At 43.9% G+C, this 10,731-nt stretch overlaps 1 pseudogene; it reads left to right on the forward strand.

Moving 5' to 3' along the window:
* The first annotated feature begins 365 nt into the window (after positions 1-365).
* On the forward strand, positions 366-1,311 carry LOC135981078 (olfactory receptor 5J3-like; annotated as a pseudogene).
* Positions 1,312-10,731: the final 9,420 nt, after the last annotated feature.

Consider the following 10,731-nt stretch of genomic DNA (forward strand, 5'->3'; position numbering starts at 1 on the left):
CATATTCCAGTTATGTCATACATACATTTATAAGCACCCCCTCCCCATAAAGCCTTATGGGGTACACTGTCACAGCCCTATCGGGAACTGGATACCTAATTCCAGTCAATTTTATGGAGTCTTGGATGTCTAAATCTCCTAGACAGCCTTAAAAATCTCAGCCCTGTTAAAAAGGGAGTGTAAATTTAAAGGTCCATCCCAGCTCTTCCAAGACATCACGGCGGCTGGTTTCCTGTAAGATATTCACTACCCACATTCAGGCCCGGTGGTGTCATTCAGATTTATTTCATGCCATGAAATTTCCTTCTTCCATGCTGCTCACTCTTGTTATCCCGGCAGGTCTGGTTTCATGCACCCCTGTATAAATGGCTGAGGGCAATCACAGCATGGTGACAAAGTTCATCCTCCTGGGGCTGACGGATCGTCAGGAGTTGCAGATACCCCTCTTTGTGGCGTTCCTGGTGATCTATGTTCTTACGCTGGTGGGGAATCTTGGGATGATTGTGTTGATCTGGGTTGGTCCCCGACTCCACACCCCCATGTACTTCTTCCTCAGTACCTGTCCGTTGTTGACCTCTGCTACTCCTCAGTCTTCGCTCCAAGGATGCTGGTGAATTTCTTAGTGGGGAGTAAAAGCATTTCTTACTCTGCCTGTATTGCTCAACACTTCTCTTTTGTTGTGTTTGTGACCACAGAAGGGTTCCTGCTGGCCGTGATGGCGTGTGACAGCTATGTAACCATCTGTAACCCTCTGCTCTACACCGCTGTTATGTCTAAGAGAGTCTGTATTCATCTAGTGGCCAGCTCATATGGGGGGCTCATGAACTCACTGACCCACACATGTGGCTTGCTGAGGTTGTCATTCTGTGGACCCAACATCATCAATCATTACTTTAGTGACACTAACACATTACTGAAGCTCGTTTGCTCTGATAACCACATCAGTGAGATTTTGCTTGTAGCGTTCTCTGGGGTTATTGCCATGTCCACCCTCCTGATTGTCATAATCTCTTATCTGTACATCCTCTTCTCTATCCTGAGGATCTGCTCCGCCAAGGGCAGGCACAAAGCCTTCTCCACCTGTGCCTCTCATCTGACAGCTGTCACCATGTTCTATGGACCTATGAGCTTAAGCCACATACAGCCCAGTTCCAGCTACTCACTGGAATAGGAGAAAATCTCTGCTGTGTTTTATACCCTGGTGGTCCCCATGTTGAACCCCCTGATCTACAGCCTGAGGAACAAGGAGGTTAAGGATGCTCTTAAGAGGGTGATAGACTGGAAAAACATTCTCAGCTAATTTGTTCACCATGACAATTCCAGTCAATTGAGAAGAACAATTGGACGAAGGATCGTAGTATGTCTACTACGTAGTAATCAAGTTGTTACTGCCTTGATTTGTGTATCACAAATGTCGTACAAGAATTAAATGAAACTCAAAGAACTGATGTAGCATGTGGAAATGATGTTTTACAATTGCTTGAGAGGAACAATGTTACCTAATGTCCTGTCATTATGTGACTGTTGGAATATAGACACCTTTCCTTGTTTCTTGACCATTAATCTATTTGAAATGGTGCCCTGCAAGGTTATCTGAGATTAAAAATAAAATAAACTTGGTTCTAGGTTTAATTTCTTAATATGTTACTTTAATTGATGCTCAGTATGTAACTTGCATTATGAGAATTCAACGCTTTTGCTCTCTTTAGTGTCTGGGCCTCATACGGGCTACCACAATTGATCTCTATCCCCTTTAGAACAGCCCTTAACGTAGTTGAAGACTGTTATCAGGTCCCTCAGTCGTCTTGTCTCAAAACAAAACATGCCCATTTTTTAAAAAACTTCCCTAATAAATCAGGTTTTGTAAACCCTGATTGTCATTTTTGTTGTTCCCCTCTGGACTCTCTCCTATTCGCCCACATCTTTTCTAAAGTGCGGCTCCCAAACCTAGACACAGAACTTCAATTGAGGCCTCACCAGCGCCAAGCAGAGCCAAACCAGCACCGCCCTGTTCTGACATACAACATACCTGGTAATCCCCCTAGACAGCCTGTTTCACAACTGCACCTCATTGTTGGCTCCTAGTCAACTTGTGATCCATTTGAACTCCCAGATCCATCTAAGCAGCACTTCTTCCTAGCCAGTTATTCCCCACATTGTATTATGCATTTGATTTTCACTTCTAGAGTGAAGTACTTTGCACCTGTCTTTATATTGATCACATCTATATTCATACTAGTGCTCCATACATCTATTCTTAACAGGGTTATTGTATATACTTAGGCTGGGAAGGAATAATTTTTTCTCCATAAATGTTGGTAAATATTGATTTCACCATATGCACACAAACCAATGAAAAAAATGTTGCCATCAATAATAATTGAAATTTACAGATAGGCAAAGTAAGAAAAATTGCAGCGTCAGAATGTATTCGAGTTTGATTTAAGGATATTTATTTTATCTATTTTGACAAGTGATGTTGACCATTTGTGTTTTAACAGTTATAAAGCTTTAACTTTTTGAATCTCAGTGTCGACTGTCATTAAGAAAAATGTCTGACCTCCCAATGTCTGATCCCCCATAATTTCCCGCAATTGTAAAGGTTTAAACATTTAAAATAAAAAAGGCTTAAAAATAAACATCGATATTATCAATTAAAATGATAAAAAAATAAAAATCAAATTCTGACAAGGCTCTATATACTTGTTATACAGCTTTATTCTCAATCATCTTGTTGTCACCTTGTGCTGGTCCCCATCTGTTTGTCATCTGTATCGTTGTCCCTTATTTTAAGCTTACATTACAAGCTCCTTTGGCCAGAGGTTGGGTTTTTTTGTTTTGTTTTGTTAGATGTTGGTACAGCACCTAACAGAATGGGGTTGGGATTAAGCCCAATACTAATGAATTAAGGAAGTAGTATCAATAATAATGCTCATGTAATGTTACTCCCACCAATGCCATATATTTCAGAGGGGTAGTCGTGTTAGTCTGTTTCAGCAAAGACAACGAGGAGTCCTGTGGCACCTTAAAGACTAACAAATGTATCTGGGCATAAACTATCGTGATACATTTGTTAGTCTTTAAGGAGCCACAGGACTCCTCGTTGTCAATGCCATATAGTGATTTTATAGGTTTACTTACAGCAATGCTATACATTTATCATAGATTTTAAGGGCTAGAAAGGACAATGAGATCATTTAGTCTGACTGATTAACTCAGGTCACAGTCCTATACAGTTATCCTCGGTATTAAGCCCATTAACTGGCATTTTATTAAGTGTATCTTCCAGAGAGCCATCAGGTCTTGATTTCACAGCCTCTCTAGCTGGATAAACCGTCACTTCCCATGGTCGTTCATTCCAGCTGTTAACCACCCTCCCTGTTGAAAATGTGAGCCTCATGACTAATCTGAATTGGACTAGTTTTACTTTGAGTATCACGATATAGTGTTCATTAGAACTGGGGGGGAGAGGGGAGTTGGACCAAAATCCTTTTTTTCTGAACAACGCAGATTTGGGTTAACTGAAATATTTTATGAATCTGTGTCAAATGAGCTGGATTGTTTTGCTTTGATCTAAAACCTCAGAAAAATCGAAAAGGTCTAAATATTTTAAGTTTCTCATTTAAAAGACTTTTTGTTTCAAAATTTACTTCAATTTTATTAAAAAATATAACAATTGCAAAAATTGCAACTGATCAAACAAAACATTTCATTCAACCTGTCAGTCAGCCAAAAAAATGGAAATTTTTGAAAAAAAAATCAATTTGGGTCAACCAGAAACTAAAGTTTTTCATTTATGTTTCAGACTAGCCAGCAAACCAAGAAATCAGTTATTCACAGAGTTCTTTTGATCATACACTTTTTTTTCTCATCATTGCTATATACTGATTAGCCCTATTCTCACCACTGACACAATTCTATTGCTTTAGGGCTGGTCGACACGGAAACTGACGCTACAGCTATTTAATGTAACTCCCTATATGGCCTTTGGGCTTGTCTTCACTACCGCCCGGATCGGCGGGTAGAAATCGATCTCTCGGGGATCGATTTATGGCGTCTTGTCGGGACGCGACAATCGATCCCCGAATCGACACGCGTACTCCACCAGCCCAGGTAGGAGTAAGCGCCGCCGACGGGGGAGCCGCGGCCATCCTCACAGCTATTCCCATAGCTGAATTTGTGTATCTGAAATCGATCGCCTCCCCGTAGTGTAGCCGTAGCCAAATAAGTATGACATTTTCTGGTTTAGTTTAATCCAGTAAATTAAGAGTGTGCATACCAGGATAGCTCTAGTGCCTTAAATTCACATATTATCTTGCTCAGGAATAACTTCCCAATGCAAACAAGCCTGTTCTCACCAACACTGATTTAGAGCTTTACTTTCACCCCTCCATGCAGAGGTGGGACACTGAACAGCAAGGTTTACAAGTTGGGAAATAAATTGATTTGATGTTTTTTCATCCCGAAGAACCCAATACAATTGGGCAAACATTCTGGTGTAGCTGAATATGCACTTTTCTCTGAAAAAAAGTTTCAGCCAAAGAATTTTGGCCAGCAGTAGTTAGGATACTTTCTACCCCATGGAAATTTCTTACACTTAAACTCTGCTAGGTAGACTTGAGCCAAGGGATAATAGAGTTTAGCCCATTGTGATTAATGGTGAGAGGACATAAATCCACTGAAACACACTCAGACGCAACTTCCTCAGGGATTCAAGAGTTGACCCGCTACCCAACCCCATTCACGGGGGTTCTTTTTATCTTGCATTAATAAAGTTTCAATGAAAAATATTAGAGCACAATATTGGATCAATCATAGAATCATAGGACTGGAAGGAACCTCGAAAGGTCAGAAGTCCAGTCCCCTGCACTCACGGCACCAGGATCTAGAACATCCCTGACAGGTGTTTGTCTAACCTGCTCTTAAAAATCTCCAATGATGGAGATTCCGCAACCTCCCTAAGCAATTTATTCCGGTGGTTAACCACCAGGACAGTTAGGAAATTTTTCCTAATGTCCAACCTAAACCTCCCTTGCTGCAATTGAAGCCCAGTGCTTTCTACACTGGAAAATACTGATTAGTAAAAAATGACATATTGGAATATTGGAATGAAGCATTGGAGTAACAGAGACTTGGTGGGATAACTCACATGACTGGAGTACTGTCATGGATGGATATAAACTGTTCAGGAAGGACAGACAGGGCAGAAAAGGTGGGGGAGTTGCATTGTATGTAAGAGAGGAGTATGAGGTATGAGAGAGCTCTGGTATGAGACTGCAGAAAAACCTGAGAGTCTCTGGATTAAGTTTAGAAGTGTGAGCAACAAGGGTGATGTTGTGGTGGGAGTCTGCGATAGACCACCAGACCAGGGGGATGAAGTGGACCAGGCTTTCTTCCGGCAACTAGCAGAAGTTACTAGATCGCAGGCCCTGGTTTTCATGGGAGACTTTAATCACCCTGATATCTGCTAGGAGAGCAATACAGCGGTGCACAGACAATCCAGGAAGTTTTTGGATAGTGTAGGGGACAATTTCCTGGTGCAAGTGCTGGAGGAACCAACTAGGGGCAGAGCTCTTCTAGACCTGCTGCTCACAAACAGGGAAGAATTAGTAGGGGAAGCAAAATTGGATGGGAACCTGGGAGGCAGTGACCATGAGATGGTCGAGTTCAGGATCCTGACACAAGGAAGAAACGAGTAGTAGATTTAAGCCTCACATTAGCACTCTATCACCTTTTCATAATTAAAACAGGAGCTATGCTATTTATAATAAGTCAATTAAAACTACAAATTAGGGATAAACTCTGATTAAGTTCAATAAACAACATTCTTGTTGAAATCAACAAGATTATGTTCACAATGGTTCACTGTATATTAACTGAGGAGATATGAATGAAGAGCAAAGTTAAGCAGTGGAAGCTGAATTAAAACTATGGGTGAGAGCCTCATGCCAGCTCTGGCTTCTTGCACAGCCTAAACCTGGAGTTCTTCAGTGGGGAAGCAGAGGCAGCAAGTGAGTTTGGAAAAGCTTCCACCTCAAAAGGAAAGGACCCTAATGAATACTAAGTTAAACATCTCTCTCTCTCTCCCGTGCTCACATGCTGTATCTTATCATCCTGTACAACTACGGCTACAAATGGCTATAATTTACCGTGAGTGAGTGGAGACAGTGGGAGGACCAGCCTGTCCTTCTCAGAACATATTTCTTTCACAGAGTCATAAAGCAGCTTCATAGAGAATACCCACTGATCTCCACCTCAAGGGCCACAATGAATTGCAGGTCAAACAGCATCAAGAAAGATGGTTCCCTTGGAAGCTAGGTGGATCCAGATGTTCCTGTTCCTTCTCCGACTTCAAACTAAGAAGAAAACTGAACTATGCAAGAGAGATTTCATTCCATTATCGGTGTGTATCCACCCCGAAACCATGAGACCTTCCATGGGGGCAGAGAATGGTGCACTGGGGAAGCCAGTGCTGCCCATTCCATAGTGTACTGTCTTTTTTCTTCTCTCTCCAGGGCTGTTGACTGGGAATATTTCACCAACACAAAACTTACTCTGGGAAATTTTAAATGAAAATGTTTAATATTCAAATAAATGAAGCACATGTTTAGAAAAAAAAAAAGAAAGAAAAAACCCTCCATTAAACAAGATTCTCTGAAACCAAGGGGTAATTTTAAACAGACCATGTTCATTTGCACAGCATATGAAATCTTTTAACTCAGTACAGCACAATGGACCAGACACTCCGTTGGTATAAATCACCATAGCTCTGTTGATGCTGATGGATATGTGACAACTGACGCCAGGTGATGATCTATCCTGAAATTCCCAAACCCTGGCATGCAGCGTTCAGGATAGTTTAGGCAGTTGGTCCCATTTCACTGCAAGTTATTTTGTGAGAGAAAATGAAAACAACATTTTGGGGTCAAAACCATCAGCACTTTGAGAACAGAAAAAACAATCTTTTCTCTTGGTAGACAGAATAGATTTTGGAGATCTCCCTCAGTATTAGAACGGAAAGAAAAAATAGACCACTCACCTTAGTCTTTGCCCCGTCATGTTAAAACTTTTTGCAAGAGAGAGATCTCTCTTTCTTGAACTCAAATGGATTATGTAAGGGGTAATTGGAGGTGGGGTTTATTTGTTCTGCGACGACAAAGGGACAGAATTCATAAATTCATAGATTCTAGGACTGGAAGGGACCTCGAGAGGTCATCGAGTCCAGTCCCCTGCCCGCATGGCAGGACCAAATACTGTCTAGACCATCCCTGATAGACATTTATCTAACCTACTCTTAAATATCTCCAGAGATGGAGATTCCACAACCTCCTTAGGCAATTTATTCCAGTGTTTAACCACCCTGACAGTTAGGAACTTTTTCCTAATGTCCAACCTAGACCTCCCTTGATGCAGTTTAAACCCATTGCTTCTTGTTCTAGCCTTAGAGGCTAAGGTGAACAAATTTTCTCCCTCCTCCTTATGACACCCTTTTAAATACCTGAAAACTGCTATCATGTCCCCTCTCAGTCTTCTCTTTTCCAAACTAAACAAACCCAATTCTTTCAGCCTTCCTTCATAGGTCATGTTCTCAGAGCTCTGAATCTCAGGTCAGGCACAGGCCGCATATGTGTGTCATTAAAATACCAGTTGCATCTCCTGGCAGCAGGAGGTAGTTAGACACCAATAGATGGTCTTCAAATATTGTTCAAGTTCTTAGACATGTTGATGCTTCTCTTTGTCTTTCCCTCTATTTTATGCCGTTCATATATCTGAAAATCCCCCCTAGCAAGAAGCACGTCCAATCACAAATACACTTCGAGGAGCACGGCAAGATTCTGATCACTATGTGTCAGGATTAGAACTGAGAATACGGTTTCTTTCCGAGCAGCAGGACTAGATGTCTGTCTGTCGCACAGCCAAAGGGCAATGAGCATTCTGCTGCTCAGCGCGGAGAGAGAAGGAAACATTTGAAGCAGCAGCATGAGAGGGTCCAGGATTCCAGTAAAAAGTCAGGAAATGCACCTGCACGTGCTCATCCGATTCAGAACTCGATTGGGCGCTGTCAAGGGCCCTCAGCAAAGAGCCTGTCATGACACATGCCATTTAGCTGAGCCCTGGCGGGATCCTTATCAGGCAGGATAATGAGGGTGATGCTGCAGCTGGGAACAGTGAAGATCCTGCCAATGTCCCTAAAGGCCAGGATGTGACCTCAGATTATATCAGGAGGACCAGTCTGGAGAAGATATCAGTGAAAACTGTGGAGAGGGGGATGTGCCTGGCCAGAGACTGGAAATCCAGGTGGTTACTGCAACTCTCTAACCCCTCCCTCCCATTGTTTTCTAGATAAACTGTACTTTCAACACTGAGGATTTTGTAGGTTATGGCCAAATCATTTACTGTCCTGGCTAATATACTGTGCATTGCTATTTGAGAAGCAACAGAGGGTCCTGTGTGTGTGTGTCTGTGGGGTAGTGCAGATACCACAACATTTGCATGGCCTACTCTACCTTCCACTCCCCTCCACCAGCCTCTGCTGGGCACAATCCAAAGTGGATACAGAGCACTGGGGGGAAAGGTTTCTAAAAAGCCAACTTTGCTGTTTATCCAAGAATTCAGAGTATGGGCTATACGGCTCATGCTGAAGCCCGTGGTCTTTAGTAAGTTCACAAATAGAAATCAGTGCCCCTCTGTCCATTTCTCCGCAGGCAGGCAGGTGGGGGTGGAGGGGTTCAAACACCGCTTGGATCAATGCTCTCCATCCTAGCTCAGGCTTTGGTTGGTTTCTTTCAATTGCCCCCAGTCCTGGTAGCTTATTCTGGGAAGTTTCTCAGGCAGCATGAATTCTCAATGGCCTTTCAGGAGAACTGGGAGTGCAAACCTGCTTGAACTTCCATAATAGCCAGGTCCCTACCAAATCCAGGGCTCACTTTGTCCAATTTCAAGGCCAGAGGGTTTTAAATTAGTCAATGTCGCCATTTCAATGTTTCACTCTGAAATGTCATGGTATTATAACCATGGGGGTCCCGACCAAAATGGGAGAATGGGGGAGTTCAGAGGTTGTTGTAGGGGGGGTCACAGCATTGTCACCCTCACTTCCGTGCTGCCTTCAGACCTGGGCTCCAAGGGCAGCAGCCAGCAACCTTGCTGAAGCTAGAGGAGGTTCCCAGATGTGCAGGTGGGTCCCTGCTCTTGGGAGCACCTCAGCTCCTACCTACTACTTGGGAGCACCTCGGCTCCTATCATTTTTGGGACATCCAGAAAAATGGACACCTGAGCCCCAGAAGGAACTGCAAGGGAATCCCTGAGCCCTAGCTGCAGATGCCGGGCAGAAGCCCCGAGCCCAGGTACCCTGAGAGCCGACAGGAGTGGGGAGGGGCATGAAAGTCCTGAGCCCAGTGCCCCAGCCCTGGCTACAGCCACAGGGGGGCCAGAAGCTCTGAGTCCAGGCACCCAGAGACGTGACTGGAGCAGAAGCTGCCAAGGCCAAAGCCCTGAGCCCAAGGCTGGGCTGATGCAGTGCACTCACTTCTGCATTGCCTCTGCAGGTGCATCTGATATCCCCACGGAGAGGAAATCCTGTCACCAGCCTGGCAGAGAAACAGCTAGGAGGCCCCTACTGGTTTCTTCTGGTTGGGGGGCTCCCAGCAGGACAAGGAGATCGGATTTCACGGGGCAGGGCTAATTCGATCTAGCCAAGAAAGGCACAACAAGAACCAAGGGCTGTCAGCTGAAGCCAGAGAAATTCAAAGAAGTAAGACACACTTTTTTGACAGTGAGGGAGACTAAGCACTGGAACAAATTACCCAGGGAAAAGGTGGATTCTCTGTTTCCTGGTGTCCTCATATCACAACGTCTCCCAGCAGCAGCAGGTAGTTAGACACCAATATATGGTTGTCATTCTGGAAGGTGCCTTTTAGTGAATTACAAGCAATTGGGCTTAATATGGTGCAAAGTGTGTGAAATTTCATGCCCCGTTAAATAGAGGCCACATTAGGAGATTGAATTGTTTCACAACCGATGCCTCTATGAAAAACTCAGTGTGGGGTGAGGAACAGAGGGTCCTGTGGCACCTTTAAGACTAACAGAAGTATTGGGAGCATAAGCTTTCGTGGGTAAGAACCTCACTTCTTCACATGCAAGTGATTACTTGCATCTGAAGAAGTGAGGTTCTTACCCACGAAAGCTTATGCTCCCAATACTTCTGTTAGTCTTAAAAGTGCCACAGAACCCTCTGTTGCTCTTTACAGATTCAGACTAACACGGCTACCCCTCTGACACTTGACACCTGGTGAGGAACAGACTCTGCTGTTTTACTGGGTAGCCTGCCTGCTCCCCAGAATCGATAATGACCAAGTGGGGTGATCCGGGGTGCAGCTCAAACATCCAACTGGGCTGGCCAGGGGCAGACATCAGGCCTGCAAGGGAAAGGTGGGTGTGGCAGTGACTTCACAAAGGCCTCCGGCAGGAACTCAGCCTATTGGGCAAAGATGATGAGGCGTCTGTGACCTCACAGAGCTGCCTTGACAACAGCCAGGCAGGACAGGGATGCAGGGCAGGGGGAACCTCGGAGACCCCTTGTAGCCTTGCTGCAGCAAGTCTCCATCTCGTGGTCACTCTCAGAGGACCAAGAGAGAGTCGGTGTGGAGGACATTCTGTGCGTTTATTTTTTCATATCTGTGTGGATTTTTTTGAAAGAAATCGTCATCTGTGTAGAAGGTAAGAAAAAATATA

The sequence above is a fragment of the Chrysemys picta genome, chromosome 2 (assembly GCF_011386835.1).
Source record: "Chrysemys picta bellii isolate R12L10 chromosome 2, ASM1138683v2, whole genome shotgun sequence".
Lineage (NCBI taxonomy): Eukaryota > Metazoa > Chordata > Testudines > Emydidae > Chrysemys > Chrysemys picta.